This window comes from Rhinoderma darwinii, chromosome 1, assembly GCF_050947455.1.
Source record: "Rhinoderma darwinii isolate aRhiDar2 chromosome 1, aRhiDar2.hap1, whole genome shotgun sequence".
Taxonomy (NCBI): domain Eukaryota; kingdom Metazoa; phylum Chordata; class Amphibia; order Anura; family Rhinodermatidae; genus Rhinoderma; species Rhinoderma darwinii.
This window is the reverse complement of record NC_134687.1, coordinates 481742231-481763576: the sequence shown is the minus strand read 5'-3', so window position 1 is coordinate 481763576 and position 21346 is coordinate 481742231. Positions and strand designations below refer to the sequence as shown.

The 21346-nt window shown below is 45.2% G+C and overlaps 1 long non-coding RNA gene across 1 annotated transcript in view; it reads right to left on the bottom strand.

Moving 5' to 3' along the window:
- LOC142743773 (uncharacterized) overlaps positions 1 to 21346 on the bottom strand; it is a 35068-nt gene that overhangs the window by 7271 nt on the left and 6451 nt on the right. The window contains exons 3-4 of the long non-coding RNA XR_012881646.1: positions 10298 to 10392; positions 335 to 452 (exon numbers count right to left, since the gene is read on the bottom strand). This is a non-coding gene — a long non-coding RNA (uncharacterized LOC142743773). The remainder of the gene's footprint in view (positions 1 to 334; positions 453 to 10297; positions 10393 to 21346) is intronic.

Genomic DNA, 21346 nt, shown 5'->3' with positions numbered 1-21346 from the left:
CGTATACCATCCGAGGTCGCTCTGGTGCGAGACCATGTGATCGGGATACAACACGACAGTGGAGGCGGCAGAAAAGGTGACATCAGAGCTCAAGTGACCAGAAGGAAGAAGCAGCCAGAGCGGAGAACAGAAGCAAGATTGCACAGGTAAGTATATTATGCAATTTTTAATATGGGTAATGTATTTCTAAATGTACTTAAAAAAAAAATCTCGGACAACCCCTTTAAGGCCATGTTTGACCCCTTGAGAAAGCTATAAGCGAAACGCGCGTCGGGGTGCACTTCCATACCCTGGGTCACACAACTCTCCTTGAAATATGGGTAAGTGCATTTACCGGATCAATAGGGACACTTGCTATTTTTTCTAGGAACACTAGTTTCCTTAGGCAAACGGTCTAACGGTCTGGTCTGCTGTACTTCTTGCATCTGCATCTCACTTTTTATTGAAGTACCCTGTGTAGGAGTAAATTTGATTATCAACATAAACTGTATACTTTTGATGTGATTTAAAATTCTGTTTTATGTTGATACTTGTGACTTAGTCAAGGACTTATTTTTAGATTCTCTGTTTTTTGTAATTGTGTGTATTTATTAATAAAGATGTAAAAATTTTTTTTACATGTGGATATATATGGACTCTGGTTCTCTGGTTTATCATGTTCAGACGTGGCAGAATTTTTCCGCTGCAAATGTTGGTGCAGATTCGGGGCCATTACGCAACGAATGTGCACCAACATTTGCTTATTTGACAGGTAATTCAGACGTTGCAGATATCACAGCGGACTTGCCACAGATTTCAGTTTTTGAATTGCAAAGGCTGAAATACGCAGTGAAATTCTGTTTCTTCTCCGCAATGTAATGAACATGTTGCGGAGGGAAAATTCTGCACCGCAGCCTAATTTCCACACTGTTATTTTCTGCAACGTCTGAACTAAGTTTCCTAAAAATTTATAGAAACAAATGTAAAAAATGGCTGCTACAGAATTCCACTGCGGACTGTCCGCAGCGGAATTCAACAGCAATTCAGCCACGTCTGAACGTGCCCTAACTGTTAGCCATAATCTTCAACATTCAAAGAAAAAATGCTGGAAATGGATCTCTCTGTGTGTAATGAATCTATATAATATGAGTTTCACTTTTTGAATTGAATTACTGAAATAAATTAACTTTTTGATATTCTAATGCATTGAGAAGGACTAGTGTGTGCGCGTGTGTGTGTATTTTTTTCCTAAATATATTTTTGGTGTGGTGTCTGAACATATACACCGGTCATATACCGATGACGTATGTGTCCCTGTGGATAGGTCATGAGTATGAAAAATCTCCCAGGGAGATAGTTTAGCTGACAGCTGTCTTATGTGTATGGCCACCATAAGCCCCACTCTTCTCAAAAAATTTTGTTCACAGCCACGGGAGATAATATATCTCTCTGTGTGAATTATTTTTATTGTTATTCCCTTTTCCCTGGATATACATACTAGGATATAAAAGTCATGTCAGTTTGGAAGGACATGAAGCGTGATGCTGGTTGGGGGAGGTGATGGGTGGTGATGGCTAAGTTAGTATGTACAAGGTTAGGTATGAATGTGGATAAGTTAATAAAATTTTAAAAAAAATAAAAAAATTTAATTTTTTTTTGGTGTGTTTTGTTCTTTTCTTTTCTTTTCATTTACATGGTGCACTGAAGTAAGTGCACCATGGGATGGTAACTTTTATTTTTAGAGTTTATTATTATTATTATTTTGTTTCTATTATTATTGTGATTATTATTTATTTTGTTTTATATATGTGGTGATTTTTTTTAGGGGGCCATTGGTTGGCACATGGTTTTTAAGAGTATGTTATAATAAGTATGTTGTATATAGTGTTATAGTTATGTTTTCTTGGGGTTGGGGGGTATAGGTGTGTGTATGAATGAGTATGGGATTATAGTTATGTATGCATGGGGATGTATGTAAGAAGGGCCAGGCTGGGTAAATTGTGATGCACAGAAATGTACATAAGTTTTGTTTTGTTGTGTTTGTTTTGTAAGTACCGTTTATTTTGTAATGTTTTATATTTTTCCATTAATAGATTACCAGTCATGTCAGTTTGAACTGTTTTGTTCTGAAAACTTCTGTTGAACCCATAAAATACATTTCTTATATATAAACAATACCTTGTGAGGGTAAGGCCACACGGTGCGGTCACGGTGTGTTTTTATGTTGCGTTTTTAAACTGCAGCAAGTCATTTTTCAATAGAAGTCAATGGTGACATTTGTGTTCTGGACAGACTGCTGCTATTATATTACAATGTGTTCTTTGTGCAGTTAACGGCATCTTCATAATGTCCGACCGCATGCAGTTAATGACCGCACTGCCAGAGTTGTTGCTGAACTGCTTGTGTTTTTGCTAACAGTTCTGCAATGCCTTGTAATGAACTATATACAGGAAGCACCTAAAAAACTTCAACACCGGTGAAAACTATGTCCATCAATTATTTCCTTTAAAAACGCAACAGAACTGCAGCATAAGGCCGGATTCACACGAGCGTGTGCGTTTGCACAGCCGCTATCATTATGACACTTTGTTTGGATGTTTGTAAACAGAAAAGCACGTGGTGCTTTTCGGTTTTCATTCATCCTTTTCACAACTGTTGCGCGAATCATGCTTGTCCCACGGAAGTGCTTCCGTGTGGCATGCGTGATTTTCACGCACCCATTGACTTCAATGGGTGCGTGATGCGCAAAATACGCCCAAAGAACGGACATGTCGTGACTTTTTCGCTGCGGACTCACGCAGCGTAAAAATCACGCACCTGTCTGCACGGCCCCATAGACTAATATAGGTCCGTGCGACGCGCGTGAAAAGTGCGTTATTTTGTGTGTACATTCCGCTGTGTAAATGATCACACATACTTACCCCCTCCCTTCTCTGACATCCGCTCCGGCCTCCCTGGATGACGTTGCAGGTCCATGTGATGCTGCAGCCTGTAATTGGCTGCAGCCGTGACATGGCCTGCAACGTCATCCAGGCAGGCCGGACTGGAGAAGAAGCCGGGAACTATGGGTAAGTATAACTGCAGGTCAATTTATGTGCGGTTTTTTTCGGCGTATTTTTACCGCAGTGTGGGCATGAGATTTGTTGAAATCTCACCTACACTGCTGCTAAAGTAAGGGCACGGCCAGACGTGGCGGAATTGCTCTGGACCATAGGCTGCGGTGCGGTATTTGGTGTCCGCAGCATACACTGGCTGTTGCGGACTTGTTGCAGTTGAACGCATGCGGTTTCCAAACGCAACAAAACCGCGTCAACGACGCACCGTGTGGCCTTACCCTCAGGGTTTGTTCCTTCCTATTCACCCAGAAATGCACAGAAGCTTTGGTACTAAAATGGCATGTTGGCATAGAGGTAAGCATTTAGCGGCGTATGGACGGCCACAGTGATTTTAAAGAAACGCTTCGGTGTGAAACTTCTTCCTTTGGTGTTCTTTAAATGTCTGAGCCGTTAACCACCGCCCATATCCTATATTTGGAATAACACAATGAATCTGTTTTCCCTGAAGTGTTTCTTTTAAAAGGGTTTATCCATGTTAGGGATCTGCCAGGTACTACGGCTAGGCATACTCCTGGGATTAATCAATCCACACCTGTGGCCAGACCTGTTAGACTGACACCGTCTCCCACCAACCAGGGTGGCAGGCTCAGGAGTGGGAGAGCCTATCACGGCCTGGTTAGTCGGAGTTAGCTCCGCCCCCTGTCCTTTATTACCTGCCGTGTTCTCTTCCTCAGTGCTTGTAATTGTTCTGGATTCCTGGCCCCACTGCTGCTTGCTCCAGCCTGCTTCTGCCGTGCTTCTGCCTTGCTGCAATTCCGCTTTACCTGCTTCGCTTTGCCCCTGGCTTGCTTCCTTCTCCGTGCTCACGTTGGTATACTCCACTTCATCCTGGTCCTGACTATTCGTTCACCGCTCCGTTTCCTCGCGGCGTTCCGTGGGCTACTGCCCCTTCCCTTGCGTGTTCCCTGTTTGTTCTCCCGTGCACTTAGACAGCGTAGGGACCGCCGCCCAGTTGTACCCCGTCGCCTAGGGGGGGTCGTTGCAAGTAGGCAGGGACAGGGCGGTGGGTAGATTAGGGCTCACTTTCCCTTCACCTCCTTCCTGCCATTACAATCCATCAGGAAAATTATGGCATATTGCTAGGCGACTCCGCCGGGACACCATCAATCGTCAGAATGAAGGGTTCACAGTTTTTTTTCCCTGCACAGCAATGTTTTTGGCCGTCTGCTCTTAGAGGTCGGACCCCCACCAAATGTTATAACTCATCACTATGATATAAGATCAGAGTCTTCCTTCTGAATTACATACTAACTGTAATGGCAGGAAGGAGGTGAAGGGAACAAGTGAGCCCTAATCTACCCACCGCCCTGTCCCTGCCTACTTGCAACGACCCGCCCTAGGCGACGGGGTACAACTTGGCGGCGGTCCCTACGCTGTCTAAGTGCAAGGGAGTACAAACAGGGAACACGCAAGGGAAGGGGCAGTAGCCCACGGAACGCCGCGAGGAAACGGAGCGGTGAATGAGTAGTCAGGATCAGGATGAAGTGGAGTATACCAACGAGAGCACGGAGCAGGAAGCAAGCCAGGGGCAAAGCGAAGCAGGATAAGCGGAACTGAAGCAAGGCAGAAGCACGGCAGAAGCAGGCTGGAGCAAGGCAGCAGTGGGGCCAGGAATCCAAGAAGAATAACAAGCACTGAGGAAGAGAACACGGCAGGTATAAATGAACAGGGGGCGGAGCTAACTCCGACTGACCAGGCCGCGATAGGCTCTCCCACTCCTGAGCCTGCCACCCTGGTTGGTGGGAGCAGGTGTCAGTCTAAGAGGTCTGGCCTCAGGTGTCGACTGATTAATCCCGGGAGTATACACAGACGTAGTACCTGGCAGATCCTTTACAGTACTCCCCCTTTTATGAGGGGCCACCGGACCCTTACTAAGAGGACCCGGTTTAGTGGGGAAGAGAAGGTGGATCCTCCTGATCAATACCCCAGCGTGAACATCACGAGCAGGTACCCAAGTCCTCTCCTCCGGCCCGTATCCTCTCCAATGGACCAGGTACTGAAGGGAGCCCTGGATCATCCTACTGTCCATAATCTTGGCCACCTCGAATTCCACCCCCTCAGGGGTGAGAACGGGAACAGGAGGTTAACTCGAGGGGGACGAGGACGGGGAGCAGCGTTTCAGGAGGGAGGCATGGAAGACGTCGTGTATGCGAAAGGATGGGGGCAGCTCCAGACGGAAGGATACAGGGTTGAGGACTTCAATGATCTTATAAGGTCCAATAAATCGGGGAGCAAACTTCCTGGACGGGACCTTAAGGCGCAAGTTCCTGGACGACAACCAGACCAGATCCCCGACGACAAACCGGGGGTTAGCAGAACGTCTACTATCAGCCTGAATCTTTTGTACGCTCTGTGACGCCTCTAGGTTCTTCTGAACCTGGGCCCAGACTGTGCACAGTTCCCGATGAACTTCCTCTACCTCGGGATTATTGGAACAACCAGGAGAAACGGAGGAGAACCTTGGGTTAATTACAGAAAAACGGGGAAAAACGGGGAGACCCTTGACGAGTTACTGACCTGGTTATTCAGGGAAAATTCGGCAAGGGGAAGGAATGAGACCCAATCAAATTGACAGTCAGAGATGAAACACCTTAAATATTGTTCCAGGGATTGGTTAGTCCTTTCCGTTTGGCCATTAGTTTCGGGATGGAAGGCGGAGAAGGACAGATCAATCTCCAACTTTTTACAAAAAGCTCTCCAAAATAAGGAAACAAATTGTACCCCTCTGTCAGAAACGATATTGACTGGGGCCCCATGGAGACGCAGGATGTGTTTAACAAACAAAGAAGCTAACGTCTTGGCGTTAGGTAGTTTCTTAAGGGGCACAAAGTGGCACATCTTGCTGAAGCGGTCTACTACCACCCACACCACCGACTTGCCCTGAGATGGAGGCAAATCGGTGATAAAATCCATGGAGATATGGGTCCAAGGTCTCTGGGGAATGGGCAAGAAACGTAGTAAGCCCGCAGGTCGGGACCTAGGGGTCTTGGACCTAGCACAAACCTCACAAGCGGCGACGTAAGCCCTAACGTCTTTAGGCAACCCAGGCCACGAATAGTTTCTGGTAATGAGGTGTTTGGTACCCAAGATGCCAGGATGACCAGATAGTGCGGAGTCATGGTTTTCCCTGAGTACCCTTAGCCGGTATTGCAGGGGAACAAACAGTTTGTCCCCAGGGAGGTTCCCGGGAGCTGAACCTTGATCAGCCGCGATGTCAGAAGCTAAATCAGAATCAGTGGCAGAAACGATTATACCAGGGGGTAAAATACAAGCAGGATCCTTCTCGGAAGGAGGATTGGCCATGAAACTACGTGACAGTGCATCAGCCTTAATATTTTTGGACCCAGCCCTATAGGTAACCAAGAAATGAAATCTGGTAAAGAATAGTGCCCAACGAGCTTGTCTAGGATTAAGCCTCCAGGCAGATTCTAGGAAAACCAGATTCTTGTGGTCAGTAAGGACCGTTACCTGGTGTCTGGCCCCCTCCAGGAAGTGACGCCACTCTTCAAAAGCCCATTTAATGGCTAAAAGTTCGCGGTTGCCAATATCATAGTTACTCTTCGTGGGCGAAAACTTCCTAGAGAAGTAAGCACAGGGGCGGAGATGGGTGAGGGAGCTGGTACCCTGGGACAAGACGGCCCCCACTCCCACCTCGGATGCGTCAACCTCCACAATAAATGGCTCCCTTTGGTTGGGCTGAACCAGCACGGGGGGCCGAGATAAAGCACTTCTTGAGGGTCTCAAAAGCCTGGACGGCCTCAGGGGGCCAATGGAGGACATCAGCACCCTTGTGAGTAAGGTCCGTAAGAGGCTTAGCGACGACCGAGAAGTTGGCAATAAATCTCCTGTAATAGTTAGCGAACCCCAAAAAACACTGTAGCGCCTTCAGGGAGGCAGGTTGGACCCATTCCGCCACAGCCTGAACCTTGGCAGGGTCCATGCGGAATTCATGAGGAGTGAGGATTTGACCTAAAAATGGTATCTCCTGTACCCCAAACACACATTTTTCGGTCTTCGCAAACAGATTATTTTCCCGGAGGACCTTCCTGACATGCTCCACGTGGGAGGACCAGTCCTTGGAAAACACCAGTATGTCATCAAGGTACACTACAAGAAAATTACCCAGGTAATCTCTCAGGATTTCATTAATAAAATTCTGGAAGACGGCAGGGGCATTACACAACCCAAAGGGCATGACCAGGTATTCGAAATGACCTTCGGGTGTGTTGAACGCAGTTTTCCACTCATCCCCCTCTTTGATGCGGATAAGGTTATATGCCCCCCGTAGATCGAACTTAGAAAACCATTGGGCCCCCTGAACCTGATTAAAAAGATCCGGAATCAAAGGAAGGGGATACTGGTTCCTTACGGTGACCTTATTCAGGTTCCGATAATCAATGCACGGCCTAAGACCACCATCCTTCTTCCCCACGAAGAAGAAGCCAGCACCTACAGGAGAAGTCGAGGGGCGAATGAAACCCTTGGCCAGGCATTCTTGGATATACTCCCTCATAGCTTCACGTTCAGGACATGAAAGATTAAATATCCTACCCTTAGGAAGCTTGGCACCAGATCGATGGCGCAATCGTAATCTCTATGAGGGGGCAACACCTCGGAGGCCTCCTTAGAAAACACATCAGCGAAGTCCTGAACAAACTCAGAAAGCGTGTTTACCTCCTCCCGGGGAGAAATAGAGTTAACCGAAAGACATGACATCAGGCATTCACTACCCCATTTGGTGAGATCCCCAGTATTCCAATCAAACGTGGGATTATGCAGCTGCAACCAGGGAAGACCTAATACCAGATCGGACGATAATCCCTGCATCACCAGTACAGAGCACTGCTCCAAATGCATGGAGCCAACAAGGAGTTCAAAAACAGGAGTATGCTGCGTAAAATAACCATTAGCAAGAGGAGTGGAGTCGATACCCACTACCGGGATAGGATAAGGCAAATCAATAAAAGGCATTTTTAGAGACATAGCAAATTCCACAGACATGATATTAGCAGATGAGCCAGAATCCACGAAGGCACTGCCCGTGGCAGACCGGCCAGCAAACGAGACCTGAAAGGGAAGCAAAATTTTATTGCGTTTCATATTAACGGGAAATACCTGTGCGCCCAAGTGACCTCCCGATGATCACTTAGGTGCGGAAGTTTTCCGGCTGTTTATTCTTGCGCCTGGGACAGGTGTTCAGTAGATGCTTGTCGTCCCCACAATAGAAGCAGAGACCATTCTTCCTGTGAAACTCTCTACGTTGTCGAGGGGACATGGAGGCCCCGAGTTGCATAGGTACCTCCGAGTCCTCCGTGGAATATCGAGGAGACGGGACCTCGGGGGGAATCGCAGGGAAGTCAGAGGGGAACACATTGAAACGTTCAAGCTGACGTTCCCTGAGACGTCGGTCAAGTCGTACTGCTAGGGCCATAACCTGGTCTAGGGAGTCAGAAGAGGGGTAGCTAACCAGCAGATCCTTCAGGGTGTCAGATAATCCTAACCTAAACTGGCACCTTAGGGCCGGGTCGTTCCACCGAGAAGCTACACACCACTTTCTAAAATCAGAACAGTATTCCTCAACAGGTCTCCTACCCTGATGTAAGGTCACCAGCTGACTCTCGGCTAAGGCAGTCCTGTCAGTCTCGTCGTAAATGAGTCCGAGGGCAGAGAAAAAACGATCAACGGAGGAAAGTTCAGGGGCGTCAGGAGCCAAGGAGAAGGCCCACTCTTGGGGCCCTTCCTGGAGTCGGGATATAACGATACCCACCCGCTGGTTCTCGGAACCTGAGGAGTGAGGTTTTAGGCGGAAATAAAGTCTGCAACTCTCCCGGAAAGAGAGAAAAGTCTTACGGTCCACTGAGAACCGGTCAGGTAACTTGAGGTCGGGTTCTAGAGGTGAGGTGAGGGGTACTACTAAGGCAGCGTCACCCTGGTTGACCCTCTGAGCCAGGGCCTGGACCTGTAGGGAGAGGCCCTGCATCTGCTGGGTCAGGGTCTCAAGGGGGTCCATGATAGTGTCAGCGTAGGAGAAATGGTAGACTAGGTATGGGCTTGTTATTATGTAATGGCAGGAAGGAGGTGAAGGGAACAAGTGAGCCCTAATCTACCCACCGCCCTGTCCCTGCCTACTTGCAACGACCCGCCCTAGGCGACGGGGTACAACTTGGCGGCGGTCCCTACGCTGTCTAAGTGCAAGGGAGTACAAACAGGGAACACGCAAGGGAAGGGGCAGTAGCCCACGGAACGCCGCGAGGAAACGGAGCGGTGAATGAGTAGTCAGGATCAGGATGAAGTGGAGTATACCAACGAGAGAATGGAGCAGGAAGCAAGCCAGGGGCAAAGCGAAGCAGGATAAGCGGAACTGAAGCAAGGCAGAAGCACGGCAGAAGCAGGCTGGAGCAAGGCAGCAGTGGGGCCAGGAATCCAAGAAGAATAACAAGCACTGAGGAAGAGAACACGGCAGGTATAAATGGACAGGGGGCGGAGCTAACTCCGACTGACCAGGCCACGATACGCTCTCCCACTCCTGAGCCTGCCACCCTGGTTGGTGGGAGCAGGTGTCAGTCTAAGAGGTCTGGCCTCAGGTGTCGACTGATTAATCCCGGGAGTATACACAGACGTAGTACCTGGCAGATCCTTTACACTAACCTATGGTTATCCAACAGATGCAGGACTATAAATTTGAATTGTGGTTCTTCACCTAGCTGGAGCCTGCTCAAGTGTAATGCTGCGACTTTAAAAAATTGAAAAAAATAATGAAAATGGCATGTCAATCTCAGTCTGGAGGGGTGGGAGAGCAGGCTGAGCTCATGAATATGCCAGTGTGAAGCATGGTGGACTTGACTGCCAACTCATTAGCATATTGGGGACAATAATTTTGCAGCTGTTCTAGAGCGATATCCTTGGTTATTTTAGAAAATGAAGTGAAGCTTAACCTTTTGTGTATGTAACCGCTCTATAGTGTGGAGATTTCTCCAATGAGGCGTTTACTGCTCAACCGATCCACTGAACCAGTTATAATTTTGGTTTTCCACATTCTATTTGTCATACCGTTGTTGCACCAAAATGTATATGTTGCATCACATATATAACTAGTAGTATCATCATTTATTTTAGGCTTTGCTTAGTTATCAGGTTATTCTATTATTTCAATTACTATTGGTTTTACGCTTCATTACATCATTAAACAAAAGTGTACTTACTCTAGCACCTTCATCAGCGTTTCTGACCTGGCTGTGTCCATTTGTGAGTATGGCCTTTTTTCTGTGTTTTTGTGGTATATGTCCCCTTGTTTTCTCTAGCAGTATAAAATGTCAAAATCTTTCATAAATATATACATCAAAGCCGTAATATAATATGCACAACGGATTTTTCATGCATGATTCGGAGGTTGCGTATAAGTACTGGTGTAGGTGTGTATATAAATATGATATACAACACAACTTATTGCTCTGGGACAATTTAGAACATCAAAGTTATTTCTTAATCCAGACGATCTAAACTAGCCCAGTCCTAGACTTGACATTATGTGATCATTATATTCTTCGTTGCAGTAATTCTAGTTAGGGTCTGTTAAAGGGAAAATGATCAAAAAAGGATATAGAGTTTTCTTGACACTAGACAGAGTATAATAACATAAGCCAGTAACATCTACTCTAGTGATATATTGCTGCCATTAATTTATTGTTGTTTTTTTTAACAGCCATTCTTAATAGAAAAACCTTTTTTGTGAGTACACTACTACTTATAAATCCTGACCTTAAATTGATGGGAAATAGATGAAAATTATTATATCTTTTTACCACATGCTAGTGCTTTAATTTATCCTTCTCCAGTGGAGGTATTGAAGGGTTACTGTGTGCATCTCCTAAGGTCGGGTCGTATGCGCTGCGTAAAAACTGTGCAGCGTATCCTACCTGGAATCCGCAGTACATTCCCCCCCGAAAACCGCGTTTTGTCAGACGGAGTTACCGAGGCCGTTGTTATGGCGACGCGTCCCTCCTGTGCAGTCCAGTCTGGCCTCCCCGGATAACGCTGCAGCCCATGTGACCGCTGCAGCCTGTGACTGGCTGCAGCAGTCACATGGGCTGCAAGGTCCTCCCAGAAGGCCAGACTGGACGAAGAAACACAGACTTCTGGGTAAGTATGTTTGTTTTTTTTTTCCTTTTTCCGTAGTTGCGTTTTTTGCGGTGTAATCGCTGCGAATACGCCGCAAAAACCGCAACACTTGGCTTTCTGTTGCGGGATTTGCACCCCTATTGTATTCAAAGGGGAAAACCCGCAATGGAAAATCAACTAAAACGCAGCATAAATTTACATACTGCGGGTATAAATTCCGCACCGCAGTTCAATTTATTAACATTTATGCTGCAGTTGTTTTCCGTGGCGTAGGCATGACTTTTACTAAGTCTCATACACTTTGCTGCTACTGTAAATGCTGGGGAATTTCAGCACAGAATTCCATTGCGGAAATTCTGCAGTGTTTACGCTACGTGGAAGCCCAGCCTAAGGTCTTATTCACACGAACGTGTTAAACGTCAGTGTGACGGCCATTGAAACAACGGCCGTCACGCAGACATATATAATTCAATGTAGCCGTTCACACGGCCGTTGTTTCAACGGACCTTGTGAAGGGTCCGTGGGAAAATAGGACATGTCCTATTTTTTCATGCTTCACGCATCCCTCCATAGACTCTAATCTATGGGGGATGCGTGATATCGCGTCCTGCAGCGCAGAGAACGGATGCACCTTGGACATGAATAACAGCTGTTTTTCACGTCCGAGATGCGCAACGCCCGTGTGAACCTAGCCTTAAAGGAAAAGATGAGGCTACATGCCTTACAAAATAGAGTGCTGTGTCCCCTATACGAAGCATTTGCTTGGATGATGTTGTCTGGACCACAAACATTCACATAAGTTTTATTTTATTAAAGAAAAGCTCTAACTCTAGCTCTTAGGCCTCATGCACACGACCGTGTTTGGTCCGTGATAAACGGACCGTATGTCGGCCGCATTTCCCGGAAGAACACAGTTCAGGGAGCCAGAGTTCCTAGCATCATAGTTATGTATGTAAAGTCCCTGCCTCCGGGGCGCGCAACGAGACTGGTCGCATGACACAGTAGCTCCGTACTGAGCCCATGATTTCTTGATCCTGCTGACATCCTACCTGTACTATAATATATCCAGACGGTCGCAGGTCGATCTACTATCCAGAGAGACGTAATGGGTCCAAGACGAGGTCAGTCGGCGGCGGAAAAGCTGCAGGAGTTTGCACGAGGCGAGGGCCAAGATGGCGGGCGCTCGCCGATGCCACAGCGTGCGCGAGGGGCGGACAAGCCGGCAGCAGCGGGAAGCTCCACTTCTGTGGAGCCTGTGGCGCCTGAACTCACCCTGAAGGAAGTCTCTGACAAACTGCTGCAGGCAATTTCATCCTGCAAAACCTCGCTCACAGGTAAGCTGGAGGAGGTTAAGATTGATATAGGCCTCATAAGGCACGACATGCAAGCCATGAGGGAGCGCATATCTCACGCTGAGGAACGAATTTCTGGCCTGGAAGACCGGCTTGATCCGATACCCCGGACCCTGTCCGCCTCAGAGGAAGCAGCCGAAATATGGAAGCAGAAATCCGATGACCTAGAAAATCGCCTGCCCAGAAACAACATCAGAATATTGGGACTGCCTGAGAAAGTGGAAGGTCAGGATTCTATTGGCTTTATGGTCAAATGGCTGCACGAGCTGTTTCCTGATGCGGTATTTTCTGCGGCTTTCGCGGTGGAGAGGGCTCATAGGGTGCCGGCGCGTCCCTTACCACCTGGGGCGCCTCCTAGGCCTATGCTGGCGCGCTTATTGAACAGCAATGACCGGGATTTGATTCTAAGGCAGGCTCGGAAGAAGCAGGATATCAGATATAATGGAGCTGCAGTGTCAATATTTCCTGACTTCAGCGCGGAGTTACAGAAAAGGCGCGCTACATTCATGTCGGTGAAACGGAGGCTTCGGGGTCTACAAATCCCATATTCCATGGCGTATCCTGCTAGGCTGCGAATCGTGGATGGAGATCGGTCGCTTTTCTTTGCAACCCCGAAGGACGCAGACGACTGGGTGAACCGCCAGAGACCTCAGCCGCGGAACTGAGATTCGCCATTGTGCCATGGGCTGCTGATATGCTGATCACCGGAGAGATGGCTGAGTGAGCTTCTACGCCCTAATTATTTGTATCCTTGAACTGGTTATTATCACTGTGTCAAGGTGGACGCTGCGCTGCATTGCATTGCCTGTGTTTTACTTCTCTCTGTCATATTCTAGATAATGTTCAAGGTTTACAAGGCTCCTGCTAACCGTCACAACATACATTTTCTTTCATGTTTTATATATCTTGCTTATATAGATACTAGGTGTATATTCATATACTGACACATGGGTTCTCCCCCGTATATGTTAAGCCACTACGGCACAGGTATAAAGTCGTCACTGTTGACGCTAAATTGCCTTCTTGAGTGCTGCACTCATATGTTATCTGGTACGTGTGTTCCATTTCCGTACCACAGCTTTGAAAAGGTTCATAGTTTAAGTCTTACAAACCTATATTGGCTCAGTCCGCAGCATGACCATAAGTCTTTAGGGGGCCCTCCCCTCACTCACCATATATGTAACATGTATAATGGCTAATATAACGGTAATGTCATGGAATGTGAGAGGGTTGGGTACGGCTAGGAAAAGGGCAATGGTCTTTACACAGGTTAGGAAATACTCCCCGCATATTTTGTGTATACAGGAGACTCACCTAACCATAGATAAACTACGTGTGTTGAACAGACAGTGGGTTCAATGGTCCTGTCACTCCTGTTATTCGTCCTACTCACGTGGGGTATCCATATTTGTGCATAAGTCTCTCAGGTGGGAGGTGGATACAGTACGGATTGATGATAATGGGAAATATGTGTTTGTACATGCCTATATAAATAATGTTTCTTATGTACTGCTAGGGGTGTACATCCCCCCCCCCCCCCAGCTTCAGTGTCGGTAATGCACCAGGCGGTTGCTTTTTCTGCGGCATATCCGGGTGTTAGGCTGCTTTGTATGGGGGACTTTAATATGACCATGGATAGTGACATGGATAGACTTCGACACAGCCAGAGGCCGGTGACTCCACATTCTTCAGACACCCACCTTCGCGTACTGATGGAGGAGGTGGGATGGACTGATATTTATCGGTCTCTATTTCCCTACACCAGAGTATACTCATGCTCCTCCTTGGGGCACAGCTCATTGTCACGGATAGATTATATGTTTGGCAACGCCCTGTTAATGGTAATGTCACCCCAAATTGTGTACAAGCCTAGGGGGGTGTCAGATCACTCTCCTGTCTTGGCTCATTTTCAACTCCCTGATATCCTTAGACCCAGAGGGTGGAAGATTCACCCCTTTTGGTTGACGGCCATGGGAACAAACGATAGAATACCCGACCAACTACAGGTCTTTTTGCAGGATCACCAGGATTTTGAGAATGCGGGTGTTCTGTGGGATACGTCTAAGGCCTATCTTAGGGGCTGCCTCAAGTCATCCATATCGTATGTAAAGCGCTCTGCTTCTAAAATGGAGGATGATCTAGCTGGGAGGTGCTCGGATCTGGAGGCGATTTATGTGGCAGATCCTACAGATGCCAATAGGCAGACTTGGCTAGACTCTGGGAGACAATATTTGCTACTATTGCAGGAACGTGCACAGCGTAAACAATTCTTCTACAAACAGACTCAGTTTGAACTTGGTGGTCAGTCCAGTAAGCTTCTGGCGTACCTAGTGCGGCAGAATTCCAAATCTCCTTCTATTCTTAAAATTAAAGGGCCAGATGGTGATATTATAATGGATAATAAAGGAATTGCGGATAGGTTTGCGCAATACTATAGAGAGCTGTATTCCACTAAGATGCAGTATGACATGGGGGAACTCTCGGGTTACCTGGATGGAATTACTTTTCCCACTTTGTCTGACCATGATAGACAGTCCCTAGAGGCAGACATTACAGAGGAGGAAGTCACTCGGGCACTCCAGGATATGGCGAAGGGCAAGTCCCCGGGCCCTGATGGGATACCTGTGGAGGTTTATTGTAAATATTCTGAAGAATTGACCCCAGTGCTGCATAACATGTTTTTACATTCCCATTCTCAGGGTTGCCTGCCTGAATCGCTCAATGACGCCACGGTTGTGATATTACTCAAACCAGATAAGGACCCTATGGAGTGTGGGTCATATCGGCCGATATCGCTATTGAACAGCGACTATAAAGTATTGACTAAAATATTGGCGAATAGATTTAACGCTGTAATTCTAAGCATAATCCACCCCGATCAATCAGGCTTTATGCCTGGAAAGTCGACATCTGACAATATTCGAAGAGCACAAGTTATAATGCAAGTTGGACTGGCATTGGAAGAAAACTGGGCCATGGCTTCACTAGACGCAGCTAAGGCCTTCGACTCGGTCGAATGGCCATACCTGCTGGCAGTACTGCAGAGATTTGGGTTTGGTCCCGGGTTCATCAGATGGATATCCACATTATATAGATCCCCTAGAGCTCAAATTTTGGTTAATGGACTCTTGTCCCCATATTTTCACTTGGCAAGGGGAACCAGACAGGGATGCCCTTTATCCCCCCTCCTGTTTGCAATAGCAATTGAACCACTGGCACTGGTCATAAGGCAACATCAGTCGTACCAGGGCATACAGCTGGGTGGTAGAGAGGACAGAATCGGCTTGTATGCTGACGATATGATCCTATTCATGTCTAAACCTAAGGATACTTTGCCGGTTGCGATAGAATCGATAGACAGGTTTGGGAGGTATTCTGGACTATGCATCAACTGGACTAAGTCCTATTTTCTTCCCTTGCAGGAAGCGGGTTGGGCTCTGGTGGAAAGTGGGCTGAAGGTGGTACCGAGTTTCAAATACCTGGGCATAGTAATAAGTAAAGTTCATGGCTCAGATTTGCAAAATAACATCTATCCTCTATTGGATTATATCAAGGATAAATTTAAAGTGTGGGGCTCACTTCCTTTGGCAGTGGTGGGTCGCATTAATCTGGTCAAAATGATTATACTCCCTAAATGTCTCTATTTGCTAGAACATATAGCGGCACCAATACCACTGTCCTTTTTTAAGGCCGTACATGCTCTTTTACCTTCCTTCATATGGGGATCCGGTAGGCCGAAACTCAAGCTAACTTCTTTACAGAGACCTAAATTAATGGGGGGCACATCCCTTCCAGACTTCTACCTGTATTACTTATCTGGTCAACTGCGATATCTTACCACATGGGTGAATATGGAGGCATTGCCTAATAGAGAATACTATCTAGCATTCTACTTAGATTTACCTAACCTTTGGCCTGTACTGGAGGGTATGCCTCTCTCACGTAGGAAGCTCTTACCTCTACATAGAGTGGCTGCGCAGGTCTGGCAGGCAACCAAAAAACTCATATCATTCACGGAGGTGGTGGCTGAACAATCTTTATGGCATAATCCATCATTGATACACCTGACAGCCTCGCTGGATCCACAATTCTGGATAGGACATGGAGTCAAGTGTGTGGGGGACTTATATATAGAGGGGGATGTCATGTCATTTACACAAATACAGGAGGCATTTGGTATTCCTAGGAACGCTTTTTACAAGTTTTTACAAGTTAGACATGCGCTTCGCTCTCAATTTCCTCACACTGGGAGGAGCATATCGAATTTCCCCCTCATAGGAGTTTTTAAATCACAAGGCCCTAGGGGTTTAATTTCTGCTATATGCTCCTTCCTCATACAGGCGAAATTAATGGCTGCTCCGCTGGCAGTCGAAGATAAATGGAAAGGTCTTATCCCTAATTTGGACAACGAGATGCGGAACGATATTTTACAATCTCACTTAATGGTGTCTCCGGCCGCCAATAACAGAATGACGCAGCTGTTCATAATACATCAGAGCTATTTAACTCCGAAATAGAAAGAAAAACACCTCCAGCTCACCTTCGTTGTATATGTAGTTTTTGGGATGATCGTGCACGGATCCTCGTGTCGGCACACGGTGGATAGACGAGACTAGAAGAAGCAAGATTGGATCCAGCACAGAAGATTGAATAAAACGGAAAAAATATTTCCAAGTTTAATGGGCCAATGCTTTTGGCTAATTTAAAATCAAGGAGATGCACAGCGTGACATCCTGGTAGTGTAAGGAAAAAAGTTTAGATAGTGATGAATGAGAAGCCTACGCGTTTCAGACGCTACAAGCGTCCTTAATCATGGCTGAAGCTAACTGACTGAACTAGATGGCTGCCATATATGCTCCTGTCCGCATGTGTTTATCATTGACCCTGATTGTAATTTACATGTGTTCACTCCGTAATACTATAGGTATGTAAACTTTATTATCGAATGTGAATACATTATCGACAGGATGTAATAGGAGGAGTACAGATGTAGCACAAGCGAAATAGGTATTTGTGTACTAGTGTGTTATTTTTAAGGTGATTCAGACTATAACTATCGTCTTTGCTGAAACTGTCATGTTGGAAAGCATCCGGTTCAAGGGGTCATTTGTTGTTGTGCTTGCGTTCCACAGAATATGGTAACGCTGGACCGCACTACCGGAAGTGGTATCCCTGACGTTGAGGAATCGAGAGGAATAGTATGATCCGATCGTGAGTATACCATATGAACCTGTATGTTTACATAAACCGTGTATGTAGCATATATTATGCTGGGTTTAAATCTGGATAAAAGGCATAATCATGCAGAAACAAAGGTCGGATTATCCGTTTGTTCTGAGGGACGTCTTATTGACTGTTGTGCTTGTGTATATAAACTTAATGGCAGAATTACATCGGTGGAGCATAGGATTTTGTATGGGTTGATGAAATTATGGATATGTATATAAAGAATTGCTAGATTAGAACAGTCAGTTTCTGGATATAGTTAATCAGATAGTGAAGTAAAAGCAAAACTTATATGTGAAAGTGGATAGGAACGAAAAGAATTGTTTGAGTGACAGAAATTATATAAATAATCTTATATTGAACAAAGTGATTTTTTAAAAAGATGTGTTGTGTAATAAGCATATAACATACACGTCACATCATTAAGAACATGTGTAAACCTAGACAGAGAAAAATATACTGGAATTATATAAATGTTCATTGAAGATGACCCGATTATGGTTGGTTATTGAAAGGGATTAATTCATAAGTACCAGTAGGTTGTTTGTTTGATAACACAAGACAGCATGCGTATTTTTTCAGAGGCGAAGCATATATTTTATATTATAGCCCTGTTTATACTGTAAAGCTGTGACATGAGACAGTTACAGGTCTTTTAGTAATGGAGATTTAAATCATGTCTTATATTAAGGCCGTTAGGAAAACGTGTGTTCAATTTAAATATCCAGTGGGCTTCGCGTTGGTAGATTTTGTATTGTAGGTCCCCCCCTCTTTTGGATAGGTGGACTTTTTCAATAGCTTGACATTTGAAGAAATTAGTTGTTCTGTTGTGTTGGTATATAAAATGTTTCGCTGCATTAGACACGTTTACGATATTGGAATTACGGATATAGCTTAAGTGTTCAAGTATTCTAGTTTTAAATTTTCTGCTGGTGCAGCCTACATATTTTAATTTGCATTTCGTACACTCAATGATGTAGATAACTGCATTTGAGTTGCAGTTGATGTAATTTTGTACTACAAATGTTAGTGTGTCATCTGCATTAGAAAAGTTTTTGTTGGGATAGGCATAAGAACAAGTTTTGCATGGGTGTTGCCCACATTTGAAAAAACCTTTACTTTCTAGCCACGTTGATTTACTGTTATTGGGAGAAAATATTGAGGGAGAAAGTGAGCTACCAAGAGATGGGGCCTTACGAGCAACAATTCTAACCCCTTCTTTAAGAATGGAGCGTAGACTGTCGTCTTCAAACAGAACTGGTAGGTATTTGTGTATTATGCTCTTAATTTCAGGAAATTGGTTACTTTGTTGAAGTATCAGGGTAGGTACCTGATGATCAGGTGTGTTGGTCTTCTTGTTATTATTGCAGTCGTTAAGGAGATTATTTCTTGCTAGTTTGGTTGTGATATTGGTGGCCCTATTAAGAGACCAATTGGGGTAGCCTCGTCTCTGCAGCCTGGAGCATATTTGTTTCTGTTCGATATTAAATTGTTTATTGGAACTGCAATTTCTCCTTGCCCGGTACATTTCTCCTATTGGAATATTCATAATGTTTTTTTTAGAATGATTACTCCCTGCATGTAAGATTGTATTTGCCGAAGTAGGTTTACGGTGAGTACTTGATTCAATTATTTTTCCTTCTAAGCCTTTTAATTCCAGGTCTAGGAAGACAATGTCAGATTTGTTATGACTGTGAGTAAATCTGAGGTTATGAGAATTGTCATTTATATATTTCAAGAATTTGGGAATTGATTCAGCGTCTCCTTTCCAAATAAACAACAGGTCATCAATATATCTCTTGTACCATTCAATATGGTGTCCAAATGGGTTATTGAGTGAAAAAATGGTATGTTCCTCCCACCAGGCCATGACTAAGTTGGCTATTGAGGGGAAGAATTTGGCTCCCATGGAGACCCCCTTAAGTTGTAAGTAGAATACACTATTGAATAGAAAGTAGTTGTGAGTCATGAGAAAGGTTAGGACTTCGAGGATGTACTTTTGGAAATTTCTCGTGTATACACTATGGGTGGCTAGATGGTACTCTAAGGCAATGTGTGCTGTTTGGTGAGGGATCGAGGTATAAAGCGATATTACGTCACATGTAAGCCAAGAGTATTCATTTTTCCATGCTTTATGTTCAAAGGAACACAGTACATCCCGTGTATCTCTCAGAAATGCTGGAGTTTGCTGGACTAGTGGCTGTAGTAGTGTATCCAGCCATTCGGATAGTCTTTCCAAGATGGAACCAATGCCAGAAACTATTGGGCGCATGGGCGGGGGTTTTGTTTGTTTGTGAATTTTAGGGAGAGCGTGAATTATTGGTATAATTGGCTGTTCAATGTAAATGTACTTTAGTTGTTTCTGGCTGATATGCCCATTGTTGAGACCTTCATTGAGGAGCTGTTTCATTTTCTTTTGGATGGTCTCTGTGGGATTGTTTTCCAGCCTTCTATATGTTTGATCGTCTGATAGAAGATTTAGTATAGATGTTTTATACTCGGATTTGTCCATTACAGCTACTCCTCCTCCTTTGTCGGCCATTTTGATTATGATTTCTTTATTGTTTTCAAGAGATTTTTTTGCATCTTTGAGTCTTTTGGACAAGTTGGATTTGTGGATGGTCTGGTTGGTTTTGTTAGATAAAGCTTGAAGTTCTTTCTCCAGTAAAATTTGGAAAGTGTCCATTGAGTCAGTCCTTGATTTAGTTGGATAATAGTGGACGTTGGTTGTAGAGAAATTAGATAGTTGGTTGATGGTATTATTCTTCTGATTGATGTTGTCTATCCTTAGACTATCTAGACATGAGACGGTTTGTAGTTCCTGGAATGAAAACGTCAATGTAGATTGATCCTTATTGCTTGACAATACTGTGACTGGATCTGTGTTTTCCATTGGAGTGTATATAGGAGCCACTGTAGAGTCCATATCTGGACTTGAATTAATTTGTTCAGTGGTTGAGGAAGGTAGTATAGAGGTGAGATTCTCGGGTGAAATTCCATGGTCACTGGATATAGGGTCTGACAGTGCCCTGCTGTTTGTGGCCTGAGAATCAGACATGAGAAAATGACGTTTTACAGTAAGATTTCTTATGAATTTGTTGATATCAAGGATCGTGTGAAAGATGTCAAAGTTATTGGTTGGTGCAAAGTTTAAACCCAAGGATAGGACTTCAATTTGTGCCGGCGTGAGTACGGTTGATGATAAATTGACCACATTCGGATTTATGGTAGATATTTCCGTGATCGGAGGTGACGGCTCTGGTTTGGTTCCAGCCTTCCTGTTTCCTGCCGCCCCTCTTTCCTCGTTTTTTGATAACGTATACTTGTTGGCATCGGGTCTCTGTGGGTACTTTGGGCGAGTTCCATAGTTCTCGTCTTCAGAGAATCCTTCTGTTGATTCCGGCTCAGTGGAACTAAAACTCACCCTATTCGATGTGACTCTATATCTATTTTGTCGTTGGTAACTTTTCAGGATGGGTTTAGGTCTTGTTCGATTTCGATCCCTTGCATTCCAATTGTACACTTGGTTATTTTGGTAATCTCTCGTATCTCTTA